Raw genomic sequence first — 22,127 nt, forward strand, 5'->3', positions numbered from 1 at the left:
GAGTCTTCTGCCCCCATCGCTGGAGCCCACGTTATTAGCCATTAGGTGCTCTTTCTTGGTTTCACTTTCTTTGGGGTGCAGATGGTCCCTGACTTAGAATGTATCAACATTGGATTTGGGGGCTTTACAATGGTGTAATAGTGATGTGATAGATAGAAATCAAACTTCCAATGTTGAACTTGATCTTTCTCCTGCTGGTGCTGTGCTGTCAGATCCTCTCTTGGCTGCTGGCATTGGCAGTGGTCATGGCTTCCAGTCCACTCTGTGGCCTTGGGGGGACCGGACTGCCGCCTCTGCCGTGTGCTGCACTGCTGACTGCGGGGACAGGGAGGTTGGGTGGATTGCCTGCATTACCCACTTGGTCATTTTCAATTTATGACGGCTTTAAGCAGCGCACCATCCCATTGTAAGTCCAGGAGCATCTGTAGGCTCTGTGGTGAATTCCTGGGAGCGAGAGGAAAGGTATGTGAGAGACAAACTTCCAGGATCACCTAAATGTCCTCATTCCCTAACTAGTTCCATTTTGCCCACGTCCTCAGTTCTCCTTCACTGGGCCTGTTTTTGAACGTGCAACCCCCCCCCCCCCCCTTCCCCAGCTTGCAGGCATTGCTTCTGTGTTTTCTAACATCTTGTGTTGCCGTTGAGAACAGTCTGGCGCCAGTCCAGTCCTTGCTCTAGATGCCGGCCGGGTGCTTCTCTGTGGAAGACTCTTAGGGTCTTCTACTTACGGTTCCTAATGTTCTGAGATTTCACAGAGATGCGGCTCAGACCACTTAATTTCTTTGATCCTGCTTGGCAGTCAATGGCCCCATTCAATCTGAAGACATAACACTTTCAGTTCTGGGAGAAGTTTTATCTTGCTCATACTTTTGTAAGCTGATTCCCGCTCTCATTTCTCTGTTCCATCTTTTTAGAATTCCTGCTATTTGGATACTGGATATCCTGCATTACTTTTACCTTCTAGCTGTTTTAAAAGTTTCTCATCTCACTCATTTTTTTTAACTTTTGTATGTGTTATTTTTTTGGTAAACTTTAAAAATTCTTTCTTTTGAAAAAGAATTGTTACCCCTTTTTTTGATGGAGGTAACAATTGCAGTTTTCATTTTCACACACTCTTTCTTTTTCAAGACATTCTATTCTTATTTTAAAAATATTTTAAATGGAAAATTATTTGAATAAGAAAAATTATGTAATTTCTCTTAGTTTTGACACTATTAACTCAAAATCTCCTTTTTAAAAAAATATCTATCTATTTTTTTTGAAATTCAGAGAGAGAGCTTCCATCCATTAGTTCACTACCCAGATGGCTGCAACAACTAGGCAGGGCCTGGCTGAAGCCAGGAGCTCCTTCTGGGTCTCCCATGTGAGTTCAGGGGCCCAAGCACTTGGGCCATCTTCTGCTGCCTTCCCAGGTGCATCAGCAGGGAGCTGGATCAAAAGTGGAGGCCGGCACCGCGGCTCAATAGGCTAATCCTCCAGCTGCGGTGCCGGCACACCGGGTTCTAGTCCCGGTTGCCCCTCTTCCAATCCAGCTCTCTGCTGTGGCTCGGGAGTGCAGTGGAGGACAGACCAAGTGCTTGGGCCCTGCACCTGCATGGGAGACCAGGATAAGTACCTGGCTCCTGCCTTCGGATCAGTGCGGTGCGCCGGCCGCAGCGCTCTGGCCGCAGTGGCCGTTGGGGGGTGAACCAACGGCAAAGGAAGACCTTTCTCTCTGTCTCTCTGTCTCTCTCTCTCACTGTCCACTCTGCCTGTCAAAAAAAATTTAAAAAGTGGAGCAGCTGGGACTTGAATCAGCGCTCCTATGGGGTGCCGGCTGCAGGCTGTGGTTTTAACCTGCTATGCCACAGAGCCAGGCCCTTTTGATTTCTTTTTTAAAGAGGTTGTTCCCTGATACTTTTCTTTTTTTTTTCTTAAATTTTTAGTTTATTTTTTAAAATATTATTTGAAGGGAAGAGAGAGAGAGAGAGAGAGAGAGAGAGAGAGAGAGAGAGAGAGACTGCTCCTCCTCAGCAGCCAAGGCTGATACCAAGAGCCCAAAACCCCACCTGAGTCTCCACTTGCTGTTGACTGTGTCTGGCTCTCTTGATTTGCTTCAAGTGGTAATTCTCATTTGTTGACTGCACGTGTGAGTGAATAAATGAATGCCTGAAGCAGGGGATTATTTTGGCCAGCTGGTGTGAGATTGCCTGGCCATTGCTTAAAAAGGTCTATTTCCTTCCACACCTTGACAGGTGCTCATTGATGTGACAGGGTTTTGCCTAGGGAAGTGCTACTCCAAGTGTCTTTGGTGGCCCTGATTCCTTCTGATTTGCAGACTTTGTTACTAGTTCGAAATGCGATAAGTATAGACATTGAAAATGTTCAGATATTTTGTAACAATCTAACACATTTTAAGAAGTTGACACGTTTAACATCCACAAATGTGATTTTGCATTTCAGTTTTGTGTGGCAATATATTTTGAAGGCTCAGCTGCAATAAGAGGAAAACATTTTAGGCCATTGAAGAGATAATGATTGTTAAATGTATTTATCTATCATCTATTTACTTGAAAGACACAGAGAGATCTCCCATCCACAGGTTCACTTCCCAAATGGCTGCAACAGCAGGTCTGGGCCAGGTCAAAGCTAGGAGCCTGAAACTCTATCTGAGTCTCCCAACGTGGGTAGAAGGGGCTTCCTGGGCGCATTAGCAGGGTGCTGGGTGGGAAGTAGAGCAGGTAGAGTTCCCACCTGCACTCCCACGTGGGACACTGGCGCTGGATTGGCGGCCGCTGCACCTCGACACCCACCCCTGAGGGTATTTATAGTAATTCACGCTGTTTATTTCCCAGAGAAATAATTTTTTCTTAATAAATACCAACCAAATCATGCTTTGTGTTCTGAGAAACATTTTGAATTATGTAACAGCTGATGTGTTAAATTTGAGACAGCTTTCTTTCTCTTATGTGATAATGTGAAAGTTGACTATGAATCACTGTTACTGCCAGTTGAGGTTTTATGGTTATAGAGAGACAAAACTGCTAAAAGTGCTTGCACTGAAAAATGAGCCACAAGATGAGAAACCTTTTTGGTTCCAACTTTAAAAAAAAGTATGAATTGGCCATCAATCTTCCTAACTTTTTGAATATCACTTAAAATGATATCATAGCTCTATGCAATGAAGGATAAGAGCATGTTTTTCAATGTTACATGAAATTAAAAGGAAAAACAAAACACTAAGATGCTGGAATAAACAATTTCCAGGGATTGCTGTAGCATGTTTCATAATTTATCAAGAAAGAAGTTGGCAATGACATTGATATGACTCATTTGTTAAAATTTATCACCAAGCCGGCGCTGCAGCTCACTAGGCTAATCTTCTGCCTTGCGGCGCCAGCACACTGGGTTCTAGTCCCGGTCGGGGCCCCGGATTCTGTCCCAGTTGCCCCTCTTCCAGGCCAGCTCTCTGCTGTGGCCAGGGAGTGCAGTGGAGGATGGCCCAAGTGCTTGGGCCCTGCACCCCATGGGAGACCAGGATAAGTACCTGGCTCCTGCCATCAGTTCAGCGCGGTGCGCCGGCCACAGTGTGCCAGCCAGGGCGGCCATTGGAGGGTGAACCAACGGCAAAGGAAGACCTTTCTCTCTGTCTCTCTCTCTCACTGTCCACTCTACCTGTCAAAAAATAAATAAATTGTAAGAGACAGGGATGATGAGAGGCAATTCTGTAAGTAAAAGAAATCTATATTTTGTATCAAAGTTTCAATAAATATGTCCTAAATTAATTGATCATTTTTCCATTTCATAGAAATGTCCAAAATAGATAAATCTATAAAGCCAGGGAAAAAAATCATGGCTTGCCTGGGGCTGGGAGTGAAAATGTGGAATGATTGAAAATAGTCAAGAGATACCTATTGGAGTGAGAAATGTTCTAAAACTGGATTGTGGCTATGCTTGTGTGAGTATGCAAAACACTAAAATTCACTTCACCACACACATAAGTGAATTTTTCTGTACATACATTATATACCAATAAAGGTGTGTTTTTAAAAAAAGGAACTGATAAAAAAATTGAGAGGTCAGAGAATAGATAGATATTAAAGGATATTCTTGGGAGTTTCCTTGGCAACCAACAAGAATAAAAATAGAAAATGCTTTTGTGAATTATCTAGTTTTATTTTGTCAGTGCACCTAGTACTGTGAACCATTATTAAAGTTCCTTTTTCTTTTTTTAAAGACTTATTTATTTTATTTGGAAGTCAGAGTTACAGAGAGGGAGAGGCAGAGGCAGAGAGCGAGCGAGCGAGCAAGGTCTTCCATCTGCTGTTTTAGTCACCAAATGGCCACAAGGGCCAGGGCTAGGCCAGGCCAAAGCCAGGAGCCAGGAGCTTCATCAGTGTCTCCCACATGGGTGCAGGGCCCAAACACGTGGGCATCTTCCACTGCTTTTCTAGCTGCAATAGCAGGAAGCTGGATCAGAAGTGGAGCAGCCAGGACCCGAACTGGCACCCATGTGGGATGCCAGCACTGTAGGAGGCAGCTTTACTCACTATGCCACAGTGCCGGCCCCCATTATTAAAGTTCCTTAAGCATTTAGATTTCTTGATGCAGTAGGGAAAACACTTGCTGTCTTATTGTCGCTCCCCCTCTTCGCAGAGGAACGACACAGGACCCTGCGCTGTTCTTTTGTCTGCTCGGCCCTTCCAGGGTTTGCTGCTGGTCCTTCCCGGGTTGGCTGCCAGCCCCTCCACCTCCGTGGAGGGCCGGCTCCCCCTGCCACTTTCCCCACTTCCGCGGGGGAGCGGCACACCGCCGGCGGCTCCCTCGGGGGCTGCTCAGGTGTTCCCTTTAGATGTTCCTGGTGCATGTTGCCTCTCTCCTCCTTTATAGTCCTCTTCCACCAATCCCAACCCTGCTACCCACACGCTGAGTACGCTGCTCTCCTCCAATCAGGAGCAGGATCAGCACCTGCAGCTTATCAGTCAAGTTGGTGAGAGGCAGCTGCGTAGAAGCTGTTTACTCCTCTCCCAGCGCCATATTGTGGGAGAGCAGATGCATAGAATAAGTCTTAATTCCAGTAACTTAGTCTAGTCCGAGTTGCTCCCCACATCTTATTATTTATTTTTTTAAGAGGAAGAGAGAGAGAGAGAGAGAGAGAGAGATCTTCCAGCCACTGGTTCACTCCCCAAATTCTTACAACAGCTAGGGTTAGGCCAGGTTGAAACCAGGAGCCAGCAATGCAATGCAGATCTTCCACAAGGGTGGGAAGAATCCAATTATTTGGCCCACCACTTCGTCTCTCAAGATATGCATTAGCAGGAAGGCAGGGACCAGAGCTGGGTATCAAAGCCGGTACTCCTATGTGCAATAGAGGCATCTTAACTTATAACCACTAGACCAAGCACACACCACAGTTTCAATCATGCAGATTTTAAATCTGGCTCATTGTGTCATCTGGATAAATACCTCCTAAATACCAGAACCCCAGGGCAAACAGCTTTACAAGTCACCATTCATATCCTGCTGGGGGCAGGAATTCAACTGGACTTTGTCAAAGTCCACACCGATCCCAAAATAGAACCATGGCCAGGAGGATGAGCAAATGGTCAGATCAGCAAGGACATGTGGTCCAGCCGTGTTAAGTGGTTGCCATGGATTAAGATATCAAACATAAATAATGCTCAGGGAAGCAAGTGCCCTAAAAAAAACAAGATGACAAGAGAAGTCGCCAATGTTATCAGCTGTCTTCATCTGTTTATGTAAGAACACGGCCAAAGTAACCATCTACACGCTTCAGTTTTCAGCCCCATGGCATAGCCCTTCTGACCTGAGCTGAAACTGATCTGGTGGCCTGTGAGAGACTGTCACCATGGAAACTACACGTTAAGAAGTGTGCTGGGCAATGGGATGGATCACAAGGACTTAAAGCCACAAGCTGGTGACCTTGCAGCTGGTTTAGTAATCAACATTTTCGGCACTGAGGCTGCTACAAAGGGCACGAGGGTTTTCCAGTCTAACTTTGCTGGGTAAGCTGAAGCTTTCAGATTCAGATTCCCTTTTAAGTAAAGAGTGAAGAGGCCAGCATTGTGGAGCAGTGGCTAAAGCTGTTGCCTGCAGGGCTCACATCCCGTCTCTGTGCTGGTTCGTGTCCTGGCTGCTCCTCTTCCGATCCAGCTCCCTGCTAATAGCCTGAGAAAGCAGTGCAAGATGCCCACATGCTTGGGCCGCTGCACCCATGTGGGAAACCAGGATGAAGCTCCTGGCTCCTGGCTTTGGCTTGTTCCAGCTCTGGCTGTTGCAGCCATCTGGGAAAAGAACCAGCAGATAGAAGATCTGTCTCTGTGTGTGTGTGTGTGTGTGTGTGTGTGTGTGTGTTTCTCTCTCTCTCTGTAACTGACTTTCAAATAAATAATTTTTTAAAAAAGATAAATAAAGCGCAACACGGACGATGGCAATAAACCAATTAGAGTGATTCCATCCTGCCAAGGAGGGGGCTGGTTGGCAAAGGTCTTGTGAACACGAGAAAAGCAGAAGTAGGAATATGCCTGTCTTTTAGCCAGCTCCACCCAACCATACATTTCCCATGTAAAAGAAAAACAGGGGCCGGCGCTGTGGGGTAGTGGGTAAAGCTACTGCCTGTTTCACCGGTATCCCATGTGGGTGCCAGTTTGTGTCTCGGTTGTCCCACTTCTGATCCAGCTCCCTGCTAATGTGCTGGGAAAAACAGCAAAAGAAGGTTCAGGTGTTTGGGCCCCTGCTACCCTCGTGAAGACCCGGAAGAAGCTCCTGGCTCCAGGCTTTAGCCCAGCCCAGTGCTGGCAATTGTTATCTGGGGAGTGAACCAGTGGATGGAAGATTCTTTCTCTCTCTCTCTCTCTCTCTCTCCTCCCCCCTCTCTGCAACTATGACTTTCAAATAAATAAATAAATCTTTTTTTTTTTTTTAAGAAAAAGTGAGGCTGGCGCCGCAGCTCAATAGGCTAATCCTCCACCTGCAGCGCCGGCACACCGGGTTCTAGTCCCGGTTGCTCCTCTTCCAGGCCAGCTCTCTGCTGTGGCCCAGGAGTGCAGTGGAGATGGCCCAAGTGCTTGGTTGGGCTTGCACCCGCATGGGAGACCAGGAGAAGTACCTGGCTCCTGGCTTCGGATCAGTGCGGTGCGCCAGCCGCAGTGGCCATTGGAGGGTGAACTAACGAAAAAGGAAGACCTTTCTCTCTGTCTCTCACTGTCCACTCTGCCTGTAAAAAAAAAAAAAAGTGAAAGCAGACTCTCCATGGGTCTGCCCGTTGCTAGGTGCCCTTAGCTTATCACAGTGGGATGTCCATATCCACAGCTCTGTGACCTCTGCTTCAACCAAAATATTCCAGAAAAAGTCATTGTCTGTACTGAACACGGGCAGACTTTTTCTTGTCATTATTCCATAAGCAATAGGATGTCGTGACTACTTACATATCATTGGCCCTGCATTAGGTACTATAGGTGATCTAGAGATGATTTAAATTAAACGAGAGGGTATGTGTAGGTGGTATGCAAACACTACACCATTTTATACAAAGGACTTGAGCATCCACCGGGGCACCAGTGGTGTCCATGGCAGATCCCCGGACCAATCCCTCAAGGAGACTGGGAACAGTTGTCCTTCTTCTAGGACTTGTCACCTGGGTGCGCCAGTGGGGAAGCCTGGGGGAAAGGCTGGCTTGTCCCTGTCACCTGCACGCCTCCTGGGTCCCTGCTGTGGGGAGAGCTGAAAACAACAGAAAGCTTACCGAGAGCTGTGCTGCAAGACCAGCGGCCGCCCACGCCCCTGCTTTCTCATTCCCCAGGCATGTGGTCGTTATAAAAACCCGTGACGCCGGAAAGAGAACCGAGATGTACCAGTGAGGAGAGAACACCACTCCCAGACAGGAATGTGAGCAAATGAATCACTCTCTCATTTTTTGATGCTAAAAAAATTGTTTTAAATGAACATAGCCTTTTCAAAAAGTCAGAACTATTGTTGATTTTACAAAGCACACAACATTGTCAATGGGAGAGACACAGACAAACAATACAGGACAAAGAACTAAAGATAAAATAAAAAAGACAAATGGGGAATCATACTCACAAGCCTTCGCATTGCTGTTGACAGTCGGTAATGGGCAGCAGCCACCCAGATGGGAGGCAGGCACGCATTCTTTATGTGCCATCTATCATCCCAGTGGCTACAGATTCCTGCAAGGAGAGGTTCTTACCCATAACCTTAAAATCCCCTCAGGGCTGGCGCTGTGGCTTAGTAGGTTAATCCTCCACCTGTGGTGCCAGCATCCCATATGGGTGCTGGTTTGAGTCCTGGCTGCTCCACTTCCCATCCAGCTCTCTGCTATGGCCTGGGAAAGCAGTAGAAGATGGCCCAAGTCCTTGGGCCCCTGCACCCACATGGGAGACCCAGAAGAAGCTCCTGGCTCCTGGCTTCAGATCAGCGCAGCTCTGGCCGTTGCAGCCATTTGGGGAGTGAACCATCAGATGGAGGACCTTTCTCTCTGTCTCTCCCTCTCACTGTCTGTAACTCTACCTCTCAAATAAATAAATAAACTCTTTTAAAAAAAATCCTCAACACTTCTCATTGAGCTTAAATAGACAAATTAACTTTTAGCACATAGAGAAGGGAGACATTCTTTCACCCCCGATACCATGGGAACCAGACGCCACCAGCAATGCCCGTGACCTTCCCACCAAGAGCGGCTCACTGCAGTCTTCATGCTGAGGCTCAGAGACTGAGCATGCACAGACCCTGCCCTTGGCACATATGAGCTATGAGTTCTTACTCAAGGTCAAGGTGCATCTCTGCACCTCACAGGATGCCGTGAACTTAAATGAGAGCTCAGGTCTAAGATCACAGCGCAGTGCCCCGGACACAGTAAGAGGTGGGGACTATTACTATTATTCCTGTGTTGCTACGCAGGGAACTGAGGTGCAGAGAAGAGAGGGGCTTGGTCACAGCCTGAGGGCTTGAAGCAGGGATCTGAAGGCAGGCTGTGGCAGTACTTGGAAAAGCCCTGGTGTTGAGAAACTCTCAATAGATATTAGCTCTTTCAATATGACATCATTCACTTGCACACTGTCTAAGAACTCAGTTTCCAAATGCAGCTACAGGGATACACTCGGCTCCCCACCCAGGAGACAGTGGCTTGAGACATAGCCCCATGCCAGCGAAGGAGTACCTCATTGCTCCATGTTGGCAAAAAGTAGCTCTAAAGACAGATCATCGTCCCTCTACCCCTCCTGGACTTTTGGGACTAATGTAATCCCATACAACTCCTGCTTTAAAAAAAAACAAAAGAGGGGAATATTAGTAAAATGGTGCAGTCTTATCTATGGCGCGGTCTACACCCTGACACCATCCTAGGCTCTAGCCCCACTGCCATTGCTGGAAGCCAAGTGGCCACATGACCCAGCCACGGTGTCAGCTCCCCCCCACCCTAATGGGATTCACTGCTCTTACTTCCCTGCCTGCGCCCCGGTGAAGTTTTAAAAGGACCTGTTCCTGAACACGTGTCTCTCTCTCTCTCTCTCTCTCTCCTCCTTCTGTCTCCTAACCTCTGTCTCTGTCTCTCTCTCTCTCTTACGCTCTCCTTCTCCCTCTTTTTCCTTCTTCGCCCCTTCCCTCGGGTCTGTTAGATTTCCCCCAATAAACTCTTTCCCTTAAAAAAAAAAAAAAAAAAACTCGGTTTCACTTCTGTGTGTTCACGTCATCCATAAGAAAGACTGATTGCATTTGAACTTACCCCATTTCTACGACCTTGTCACCTGGGTGCTTAAGAAAGCTGTGTTTCCTGGAGGGTGTGAGGTAGAGACAGCACACAATAGTAAAATAGATACAAAAATTGCTTTCATGAGTGGGTAAAGTTACTGGTGATGGATTAGAGATAAATCTCAGGCACTCTAACTGCTGACTATGTGGTTTGATTTGGTTCAGTTTGCTTTGGATTTTTTGGAAACTTGATGATGATCCTTAAATTTCTGAACCATCCCATTTTTTACATTTTTTTATTAATTTGAGAGACAGAGAGAGCAAGATATATATCTATATAGAAACAGACAGAGAGATGGACAGAGATCTCCCATCTGCTGTTTCACCCTCCAGATGTCTTTCAGCAGCTGAGGCTGGGCCAAGCTGAAAACCAGGAGCTGGAAACACAATCCAGGTGTCTCGCGTGGGTGGAAGGGACCCAGCTGCTCAAGTCATCACCACTGCCTCCCAGGATGTTCATCAGCAGGAAGCTGGAGTCAGGAGCCAGAGCCGGGATTCAAACCCAGATGCACCAGCACGGACACAGGTGTCTCAACCACAGGCCTGACCTATGCCTGCTGCTTCGAAGAGCTCTAGGGCTTCCAACAGCAATCCGTCCATGGGAAAGTTGAACGGGGCAGTCCTGAGTTTGATCCCAGCTCCAGCAGTTACTACACTTTGGGACTTTGCGCTGGTTTCTCATCTGTGGTGTGAAGATAACGCCATACCAATCCCCTAGATTTGTGTAGGAATTAAATGAGAAAACATAAGAAAAGTACCTAGTATGAGACATTTCCTACTATCTACTGACATTGTTTATTATTGTCAATTCTTTTTATTAAAAAAAGCCTTAACAATAAAGCTATTACTTTGATAAGCTTTATTACTTTGCAAATAAAAGCAAAAGAAAAAACTGTGGGAACCCCAAACCTTTCTGGGGCTAGGAGGTGGCTTCCTTGCTCACGCCAACTGCCTGGTGCCTGGCTTATCTGCCTCCCATAGCTGACAGTCAATTTGAAGCAAATCGCAGGTCCATTCAATCCACTTCCTTTGAAATAAAATGTAGGGCCAGAGCTGTGGTGCTGTAGGCTAAGCCTCCACCTGTGGTGCTGGCATCCCATGTGGGCACTGGTTGGTTCTAGTTCCAGCTGCTCCTCTTCCAATCCAGCTCCCTGCAAATAGCCTGAGAGACAACGGAGGATGGCCCAAGTGCTCGGGCCCCTGCATCCGTATAGCAGACTCAAAGAAGCTCCTGGTTTCTGGCTTCAGATCGGGCTCAGCTCTGGCCATTGAGGCTATTTAGGGAGTGAACCAGCGGGTAGAAGACCTCTCTCTCTCTCTCTCTCTCTCTGTCTTTAATTCTACCTCTCAAATAAATAAATCTTTTAAAAAAAAGAAATAAAATGTGGAACATAATGCTATAAACTCGCTAAAACTGAACATTTTACATTCAAATGGGAATTGTTGGCTGAATCCACTTTTGAAAATGGTTCTTTACTTAGAAAAAAGGCATTTTAATGCAGTTCAAATGGAAACTTTTTTGTAAAGAAGGACATTCAGTTATTATACACAGTTGTGCCTGATAAGCCAGCTTGCTGGGCTCATTTCTTTTCTACAGAATCCTATTACTATTTAAAACTTGTCTTTAACCAGTTCTAAAATGGAACCAGAGGAGAAAGCCAGTGACAAGCCAGAGAGGCGAGAGTCCCACGTCCTCCTGGGCCTGATCAGGAGCGTGTGTGCTCTCGCCCTTCTTCTTGGGCCGGGGCTGCTCGAGAGGCCTCTCTTGGCTTTGGAACAAACCCTGGAATGCAGGCAGCTCGCATCTGCTGCTGTCAGTGACAGCTCCCCGTGGGCCTCTCAGCGCTCACCCGCCGCTCCTCCATCTGCCCGTGTCGTCTTTTATCCTTATTTAACTTCCCACAGGGAGTTCTCGGCATCATCAGTCTCTTGCCGTTGTTTAATAAAGTCACAAGCTCTCATTTGTGAAAGGTTCATAGAAAATCACAGTAGGAGGAGGGGGGAGCCCAAGAAAACTGTGATGATGCATGGGAGAAGCTGTCACTCACCCCGACACAAACGTGAGATTATTTCCTTAACCAGAAGGTTTGTCCATCTAGGAAGCATTTTCCTACTGATGACTGTGGTTTAGACGTGTTTTCTCTCTGAAAGGCTCGGGTGCTGGGAGCCTGGCCCCCTGTGTAAAGGTAGGGGGAGACAGTAGGAGGTGAGGCCCAGTAGGGAGTGATTGGGTCGTGGGGCAGTGCCCTAAGGGATTAAAGGCGTCCTTGAAGAACTGGGCGATGCACAAGTATAGGCTGTTACTAAAGCTCTCGTGGCTCCGCCCCCTTCCTTCTTCTCCTGCTTCGTGACTTCTCCCTTTCACACACACTCTGTCCATGAGATGCCATCTTTCATGTTGTGACACGGCCAGGGGGCTCTTGCCAGAAGCCAGTGTCAATGCCATGCCCTTGGACCTCCGGAACTGCGAGCTGAAAAAGCTTCTCTTCTTGATAAAGTACAAGGTCTTGGGTGTTTTGCTATGGAAAAACCAAACAGGCTAAGTCACTTATTGGAGATTATGAACCGCACGGCTGACTCTTCAGACATCTGGTCGACACACAGGCTGGGCATTTCTACACTTTACGGCTTTCTCGCAGATGTTAGCAGAAGGCACACAGAGGCTCACTGTCAACTACAGTGCTTAAGGCCATGTTTGTGGGAGGCACCAAGGAAAGTGCAGAGCCCCACAGGGGGCATGAGAGCACGACTTCGTTCTCTGATAGCGCGTTCACAAAGCAATAAATACCAACAGAGATCGGCATATTGTGTCAACTGGTGAGACGCATGCGTGCTGTGCTTTCCATTCTGCAGAACACGTGCATCAGGGCCGCTCTGAAGCTGGTGTTCGGCCCATCTGAAGGTCAGAAATTAGGGGGAAAAGTCAGCACAGCTGTCTTCTCCCCTGCCTGGGGCCCCTTCTCCTACCCGAGAGGTTGGCAGGTCTCTTCCTGTGAAGCCACAGGCTGAGGAGCTGGGTAAACTCACAGATTTAAAAGTGCACCGCAGACAACACCAAGAGGGTGGCCTCCCTGGCCATTCACAAGACCAGAAGAAGAAGAAAATAGCCCGTGACTTCAGACATCCCCCCAGCAGCAGCAATGCCAGATGGCAGTGGAGCAATGCCTTTGAAATGCAAAAGGAAACCGTTCTCATATAGAAGTGTGCGCCAAGCCCAACTATAAATCCAGTGTGAGGACACTATAATGGCATTTAAAAATGCCTCCAAGGCAGGGGGGATTTCATTTCCCTTACATTCTGTCACAAAATTCTTCCAGAAGAGGAATCCTACCAAGAGAGTAAACCAATGAAGAGGAGGAGGTGGAATAAACGAAATGAGCAGTCATCCCAGGAAGACACAAAGATGGTGGTGGTGCTGACGATGATGGTGATGGTGGTGGTAGTTGGTGTTGTTGTTTGTGATGGTGGTGGTGGTGGTGGTAGCTGGTGGTAGTTGCTGTTGGTAGTAGTGGTTGGTATTGGTGTTGTTGGTGGTAGTTGGTGTTGTGGGTCATGGTGGTAAGTGTTGGTGGTTGTGATGGTGGTGGTAGTTGTTGGTAGTGGTGGTGATGGTGGTGGTAGTTGGTGGTGATGGTGGTGGTAGTTGGTGGTGGTGGTGGTGGTGGTGGTGGTGAGGGATGGGAATCTCCAGTGCACAGCTGTGCCCCGGGCACATCCCACAAGCTGTCTGCATCTTGGAAGACACTTCTCCAGAAAAGTGATGGAATGCCTGATGTGTGTGCAAGTCTTGGGGGGAAGACTTAACCTGTGAAAATCTGCAGGTGGATTAACAAAACACTCACATGCTTTCACAAGTGGGCCTCCTCTCTCTCTCCCAACTCTATTTTCTCTGCCTCTGAGGACCAAGGTCTCCTGTAGGGGACCCAGCACATATCCCAAGTCTCCTTTCAGAGTTAGGGGAGGCAGTTCACTGGGGGCCAAGGACATGGGTGGGTGTTGGGGCAGAGGGAGCAGTAGTTCCTGAGAGCCGGGGGTGGAAGCAATTAGGTGTGGGGGGGAGCAGGGTACAGAGAGGGGTATCAGGGCCACAACCCAAGCTATGGACTAGAGGCCACTGAGGCCACCCCCTTTAGACAGGGGCTTGAGACTGGGGGGCCTAGACCCTAGTAAAAGTCGTGGGGCCCACCACTGCCACCACAAGGCCCAGGCCTAATTATTTTATAGCAAAACTATTTTTGAGAGTTAGGAGAATAAGAAGAGTAGGAGGGATGGGAGGAGGAGAAACACAGGTAATAATCAGCTAGTACAGTGGGAAGATGACCTACAACTAGAAGGTGAAGAATGGAAATACCATGCTACCTAGAGAAATGAGGGTGAAAGCACAGCATATTAGCTACAAGAACAAATGTGCTGTCTCCGGGTAGAAAACAAGGGGAAAGGGAGTGAAGCTGTTGTTTTTCACAACAAGCTTGGACACTTCACAACAATGGACACTATAGCTTTGATAAAAATGCAAGCTAAGAGAAGCACATGCAAAAATAATCAAACTAACACAGAGGCTGGCACCCAGAACATTTGTTCCTGGTACCATAAAGCCTTAGAAAAGTTGAGTTTCCACTGAAAAAAATTATTCTCCAAGTTGACTTCAGTTAGGAACAGCAAAAGATTTCAGATCAACAAAGGTACTTCAAAAGGTTCTTGGAAACATATAATTAAGAAATAAGTTTATTTGGGGGCAAAAAAAAATGGAAATACATGCATAGTTTTTTAATAAGACGCAGTTTTTTGCTACTTTTTTGAAGATGCCTCATTTACATAGGTTTCAAAAATTTTCTACACAAAAACAAGCTTATTTTTAAATTCCATTTTCCACAAATTATTTAAAGTACCCTCATATATATTTAAAGTCATTAGAATTAGAAACTACTGGAATTGTCTAGAATCACAAACTTCTGGAATTAATAAAATTTAGGAAAAATATCAGATGTGGAAAATAAAGTAGTTCATGTTATGAAACAGAGAGTGCATTTTATCCTTATTCTATGAAAATGTGCATTGTCATTTTGGGTTTGTTGATAGCTGCAGTATCTAATCACACATGTTTTCACATGAAGCAGATCACGCTATAGAATATATGTTTATATATGGAGAGAGAGAGAGAGAGTAAATAATGATCTTGTGCCACATGATACAAGGGCTGGTGTTGGGACTCGGATTATATTTGGCCATGCTCCAGTTCAGTTCTAATTTGTGATTGGAAATGACCTTCAGATCCAGCAGTGACTAGTGGCTTCCCAGACTTCAGTTTTCAAGAAAGAAAATCCAGTGAATAGTCAAATGACGGTCAAATGACAGAAGGGGACCAGGAAGAAAACACCCTGGAAATGCAGTCACGGGGCTAGCAGAAAAGGAGTAAGAACCCCTAAGAGACTAGAATCCAAAACAGGTCAAATATGCACTGTCTTTTTGTAAGGTGGCAGAAAGAAGAAACAAATGGATCAAAAACCTGGCCCTGGAGTGCCTGGCTGCCAGTGCGTGCTGCTCCCATCTGTTTGGATTGACTGAACTGTACTTTGACCGCAAAGTTGGGAAATGCATGAAAACAATCCCGTCTCGCCTCCAGTGGGCAGGATAATCAGAAAGAGAATCAAATAAAGCAATTCGTGGAAAGGGTGACAATGTATCTTGCAGAAATTCAAAGCCAACACCCATGACTCTGATTGGCCCCTTCAGCAAAATATGGCTGAGATTCCCAAGACCGTATCTTCCCAGAAGCATTCCAATGCAAAGAGGGACTGAGAAGAGGGTCCCGGGCCAATTTCCTAATCCCAAGGATCCCACAGTGGGTTATCCTGAGATAATGCCATTAGAAATGCTAGACCAGATTCCTTGCTGATTTAACCGTAAGTCTGATAAGGGGTCTACTGCCATTACAAACTGGACAAGAAATCTCACTCCCACCCCTAAACACTAAGAAAAAAACTGTGCTTCTGTAACACGCAGGCAGCTCACTCTTCACAAAGCCCTGATGCTTGGGCTCCTCCACCACCATAGCAAGTTTCTCTCTTGCCCCCTCTACCCCCGTTAGAAGAGGCCTGCCTAAGGCCTTTGTGCACCGGAGCTGCAGCAGGAAACAAGTTCCCTCAGTGGGGCCGCTGGACGAGATTTCAATGCAGCGGCTTGTTAGAGGTGCGGCAACATCAAAGACCCTGAGGTACCCAGCAACGGGCCAGCTGAAGAAGGCATTATGGCCTTGAAGGAGGAAGCGTGAGAAAGAACACAGGGGGCTGGCACCATGGCTCACTTGGTTAATCCTCCGCCTGTGGCACTGGCATCCCATGTGGGCATCAGGTTCTAGTCCCGGTTGCTCCTCTTCCAGTCCAGCTCTCTGCTGTGGCCCGGGAAGGCAGTGGAGGATGGCCCAAGTGCTTGGGCCCTGCACCCGCATGGGAGACCAGGAGGAAGCACCTGGCTTCTGACTTCAGATTGGCACAGCACCAGCCATAGTGGCCATTTGGGGAGTGAACCAATGGAAGGAAGACCTTTCTCTGTCTCTGTCTCTCTCTCTCTCTCTCTCTCTCTCTCTCACTGTCTATAACTCTACCTGTCAAATAAATAAATAAAAAACACAATAGGAACACCGTAGCCACAATCTTGAAGAGCCACAGCTGTGACCTTAAACTACAATGCTGGTGCAGGGAAGGTGGAGGGGAGAAAACCAAGTCTCTTCTCCACCTACTCTCCATCCTCTTGCTGTGCCTGGGAGATAGTCAGTAGGAACCTTAGGGGGCAGAGCTCCCAGGACTCAGCAGGAAGAGTGGAGAAGTGGCCACAGGTGAGTAGGGAGAGAGAGAAAAGGAAGAATAATGAGCACATCCTGTGTTTGAACCAAAGGGGGTTTATTTAGAAAAGAGCTGATACGGATTTTTCAGTAGCTGGAAATGTGTGTGTGTGTGTGTGTGTGTGTGTGTGTGTGTGTATATACATATATATATGTGAATGCATGATAGATAAGTTAATGGATATACAATACACTTACACTAATAATCTTTGTGTCCTTAAAGGGATGTCAGTTGGAATATAGTCACAGAACACAATGAGTTATAAAATTATGGAGGTCATAGCATTTCCCCCCATATACACACACACACACACTTACCAAGATTCCCATTCATTCTGGAATGAGAGGCCCAAGTACTTTTACTTTTAACAGACCAGTGGTTGATTTATTGTACAGACAATTCTGAGAACCACCCATTTCATTAGGCTCATTTCAGTCATCCACTTCTAAGGAAAAATTCATTCAACCAGATTATTTTGCTCCTAAAAAGATAAAGGGAGGTAGGAAAGAAAGGTTTTGAAGAAGGCATAAGAGACTGCAAGAGGAGGAGCTTAAGGGAGCAAAGACAGTTTCTGAAAGAGATGGAAGGAAAAAGGTGGAGAAATGATAAGAAATAGGAATCTGGAACTTCACATATGTATGGCTAACACTTCTTAAGTGAGGTCAATTTAAAACCTATTAGAGGCCGGCGCCGTGGCTCAGTAGGCTAATCCTCCGCCTTGCGGTGCCGGCACACCGGGTTCTAGTCCCAGTCGGGGCGCCGGATTCTGTCCCAGTTGCCCCTCTTCCAGGCCAGCTCTCTGCTGTGGCCAGGGAGTGCAGTGGAGGATGGCCCAAGTGCTTGGGCCCTGCACCCCATGGGAGACCAGGAGAAGCACCTGGCTCCTGGCTTTGGATCAGCGCGGTGCGCCGGCCATGGCAGCCATTGGAGGGTGAACCAATGGCAAAAGGAAAACCTTTCTCTCTGTCTCTCTCTCTCACTGTCCACTCTGCCTGTCAAAAAAAAAAAAAAAAAAAAACTATTAAAGGGGCTGGTGCCATGGTTCATTTGGTTAATCCCCCGCCTGCGGTGCCAGCATCGCATGCATCCCATATGGGAGCTGGGTTCTAGTCCCAGTTGCTTCTCTTCCAGTCCAGCTCTCTGCTGTGGCCCGGGAGGACAGTGGAGGATAGCCCAAGTGCTTGGGCCCTGCACCCACATGGGAGACCAGGAGGAAGCACCTGGCTCCTGGCTTCGGATTGGCGTAGTTCTGGCTGTAGCAGCCATTTGGCGGGGAGGGGAAGCAACAGAAGGAAGACCTTTCTCTCCATCTCTCTCTCTCTCACTGTCTAACTCTGTCAAATAAATAAATAAATAAAAATATTTTAAAAAAACCTATTAGAGGGGCCGGTGTTGTGGCATAGTGGGTAAAGCTGTCGTCAACAGAGCCAGCATCCTATATTGCCCGGCTGCTCCACTTCCAATCCAGCTCTCTGCTAACAGCCTGGGAAAGACGTGGAAGATGCTTGGGCCCCTGCACCTGCATGGGAGACCTGGAAGAAACTCCTGGCTCCTGGCTTCAGATTGGCCCAGCTCTGGCCATTGTGTCCATCTGGGGAGTGAACTAGCAGATGGAAGACCTCTCTCTCTCTCGCTCTCTCTCTCTCTCTCTCTGTAACTCTGCCTTTCAAATAAAATATAAATCTTTAAAATAAATAAATAAAAATAAAACCTATTAGAGGGATTGGCATTGTGTTATAGCAGATAAAGCCACTGCCTGAAAGGCTGGCATCTCATATGGGCACTGGTTTATGTCTGGCTGCTCCACTTCTGATCCAGCTCCCTACCAATGGCTTGGAAAAGCAGCAGAAGATGGCACAAGTGCTGGGCCCCTGTACCCACGTGGGAGACCCTGATGAAGCTCCTGGCTCTTGGATTCAGCTTGGTCCAGCATTGGCCATTGAGGCCATCTGGAGAGTGAAGCGGCATAAGGAAGACACTCTCTCTCTCTCTCTCTCTCTCTCTCTCTCTCTCTCCTCTCTCCGTAACTCTGACTTTCAAATAAAAAAATAAATCTTTATTAAAAATAATAAAAATGAAGCCTGTTAGAATCTAAGCACTCCAGAGATTATGCCTATCTGCTGAGGAAGTCTGGAGACAAGACGACCTGGCAGCTGTGAGCACACCTGGGACTCAGGCCTTGGTTTCTGAGTATTATTTCTAAATAAAAGAAACCTGAGTTCTGGGAGGAAAAAAATGGTTGATTCTGGGCCTAAGACAGGGCATATGCAGGGCATGCCTTGGGCATCATCTGTGAAACAGGAAACAAAACCCAAAGGGACGAGTACCAGAAGCCACCCTGAAAGAGATCCCAGTGGCCAGAGCCGGGACAACATGTGCGACAGAGTACAAAGGACATGAGTTCAGGATTGTATGGGAAAGTGTTGAACATGCAAACTGATGGAGGGGAAGAGATAAACCCTTTAACAAGTAGCCTCTGTAGATATCCCCTGTACTCGGAAGGCGGAGCTTACTCGCCCTCAGTAGAGAGTGGGCTGGCTTAGTGAGTCACTCCCAAACACTCAAAAATAGAACAAGAAAAGTGGGTTTGCAGTGAAGACGCTGGCAAATGCTATCTGCACCAGGCGTTGAGGGTTACATCACCAGCAGTGCCGTGTAGGCATCATGCACCCCCAATAAGAAATGTGGGAGGACCCTTTTCCTCTGGGATACTCTTTCCAGAAACTCATAATCCCAGTCCAACTACGAGAAGATCACACAAACCCAAATCAAGCGATATTCTTAAAACACCTCACTGCCGCTCCTCAAAAAGATCAGGGTTGGGGCCGGCGCTGTGGCATGTTGTGTAAAACTGCTGCCTGCAGTGCCGGCATCCCCTATGGGCACCATAGGGGAAGTGGATGCTCCACTTCCGATCCAGTTCTCTGCTGTGGCCTGAGAAAGCAGTAGAAGATGGCCCAAGTCCTTGGGCCCCAGCACCCGTGTGGGAGACCTGGAAGAAGTTCCTGGCTCCTGGCTTCGGATTGGTGCAGCTCCGGCCATTGCAGCCAACTGGGGAGTGAACCAGCGGATGGAAGATCTCTTTCTCTCTCTGTCTCTCCTTCTCTCTCTGTGTATCTCTGACTTTCAGATAAATAATAAATCTTTTTTTAAAAAAAAAGGTCAGGGTTATGAAAAATAAGAAAAGACAGAGAAATTGTCACTCACCAGAAGAACCAAGGGAATATGACAACCAAATGCAGTGTGTTGTCCAGGGCGGAATCCTGGAAGAGAAAGAGAACATTAGTAGGAAACTATGTTGAAATTTGAATACACTCTAGAGTTTAGTAATATAACAATGTTCATTTTCAGGAACTTCAAAATTATAACACCTTAAAGATCAAAAATCCATGCAGCAATTGATACTTTCATATCATCTGGAGGAAAAGTTTTCAGTCATTGGCTGGAGTTCTAACAATTGTTTCTGGAAATTACAATCTGTTTTTGGAAAAGTTACTTTGCAAAACTCCTTTCTGCTTCAATGTTCATAGAGGGAACATCTGGATGTTTCCATTCACTTTGCTGAATTAAAACCAGCTCATCCTCCAGGAAGCACAAAGCGACTACCATATGAGTTCATTGGCAAAGTGCTGCATAAATAAAAGCTCATGTGAAATTCCTAAAATTTTCTTTGAACTAAAATAAGCAAAATGAGTTATTGATGACTAGTTCCCTGATAAACTCACCCCAGGGGACATTCCAGAAGCTCTGTAGATAGCCATCTGCTTCCATAATAAAGTTTGTGCTGCTGTCGCATTGGAAATTTTACTCTCTGAAGCGATAAAAGGTCTTGATTAAGGCAAAAAGTTCCCTTTAAAAGTTCCAAAAGCAATTGTTGTGATATTTTGGGGGCACTATGGAAAAAATCTAGGCTTTGAAAGAAAAAATGTGTTCATGTGTTGGTGTGAGATGACTATGTGGTCCAACATATCTCTGGCGTCCTTTTTCTTGATGAATATCTAAGTTCTTAGAGTATGCCAATGACTGTAAGTTGCACACTTTTCTTAGGCACCTCCTTCTGGAGACAACGAACTGATTCAAAATAGTTCTAGCCAGAGGTCATCCATCCAGGGACAAATACTGTTATAAGCCATTTTCTTCCTAGACTTGTGAATCTTAATGATTCTGTGCCATGCCAATTGAAGAACAATTTGCATAGCAAGATATTTTCCGAAAGTTTCTTGAGGACTGGTAAATGGTCTATGGCAACTGGCAAATGGGTTCTAATGACTGGCAATTGGTTTGTTTTTATGGATTTATGAATGGTTTGTGATACCTCTGTCCCTGGGCATCAAGTCCCACCTAGTTACTGTCTTAGTCCAGTACCTATTGTTACAACAAAATCCCTTTGACCACATAATGGATCAAGAATAGAAGGCTTTTGGGCTCACAGTTTGGAGGCTGGGAAGTCCCGGGGCATAGCTGTGGTACCTGCTCAGCATCTGGTGAGGGCCCCCTGGCTGCATCGTGATATAGCAGAGAGTGTCAGCTGTGAGACAAGCCACCTGTGCCAGCTCAGGTCTCTCTTCTCATAAACCATGAGTGCCTTGGTGGGAGCCCCACTCTCACCCTCATGACCTCACCTAGCCCTAACGGCCTCCCAGAGGAAACTACTTCCCAGCACCATAAATGTGAACTTGGGATTAAGTGTTCAACATGTGTACTTTCAGGAGACACTTTCAAACCACAGCAGTGACCACCGAGTTCCTGTCACAGTCTTCAGAACTGTTGAGAGAAACAGAGGAAGAGAAGGAAAAAAAAAAAGCAAACATAACATCCCAAAGTCAAAAGTACTAATTCCCTTCTTTATTTTATACTAATCAAAATATCAAGTTCAATTTGTTCTGTGTAACAGCTATTTATCCTACATGAGCTGCTATGTCCTAAGTCCACAAACAAGATACTCTGAAGCACTGCCCTTGAATCTTTCATTGCTAACGTAGTTTAATACAGAAATGATCACCAGTAATTCATCTTATCAGACAATCGGGAGAGCAGATTCAGACATTCTGGGAGACAGCTGAGTGCATTTGACTTACATGAATGACTCATTTCTCAGTGAAGACCATCTTTGTCACACATAGTGTCAGAGTGCCACAGTCTCAGGTGAACTCTTACATAAATATGTGGATAAATCCAAAGCTTAATCTTGAGGAAAATCCTAACTTGGCCTGCAGATAACCTCCAATAGTTCCTCTTGTGTCATAATGTTTTGCACTTCTGTAACAGCAAGAACCCTGGCTGAGTTTCTCAACATTTGTAACCGAGGTCACTCCTACTTGTTTGGTAATCAAAGCATATTGGTCTTATTAATGACTAGATTGAACGTTTCCAGGGAGCAGAAACTTTGACTATGGCCTCTTGTCCCCAAAATCTAACACAGGCGCTTGCTGTTGGTTGATAAACATTCATCAAATGGATAAATGGGTGAGTGAATAAATAACACCATCTCCCAAGCCATTTGCATAAGATCTAACA

General features: G+C 46.4%; 1 long non-coding RNA gene across 2 annotated transcripts in view; it reads left to right on the top strand.

Moving 5' to 3' along the window:
- The first annotated feature begins 229 nt into the window (after nucleotides 1-229).
- The window catches only part of LOC149124669 (uncharacterized), a 31,405-nt gene continuing 9,507 nt past the window's right edge, over nucleotides 230-22,127 (top strand). The window contains exons 1-2 of one of the 2 annotated variants that reach the window (XR_016212951.1): nucleotides 230-462; nucleotides 10,116-10,608. This is a non-coding gene — a long non-coding RNA (uncharacterized LOC149124669). Of the gene's footprint in view, nucleotides 463-10,115; nucleotides 10,609-22,127 lie in introns of those variants that run through there. The other variant, XR_016212952.1, reaches the window with a different exon arrangement.

This window comes from Oryctolagus cuniculus, chromosome 9, assembly GCF_051225735.1.
Source record: "Oryctolagus cuniculus isolate XC-2025 breed Fujian yellow rabbit chromosome 9, ASM5122573v1, whole genome shotgun sequence".
In the NCBI taxonomy this organism is placed as follows: domain Eukaryota; kingdom Metazoa; phylum Chordata; class Mammalia; order Lagomorpha; family Leporidae; genus Oryctolagus; species Oryctolagus cuniculus.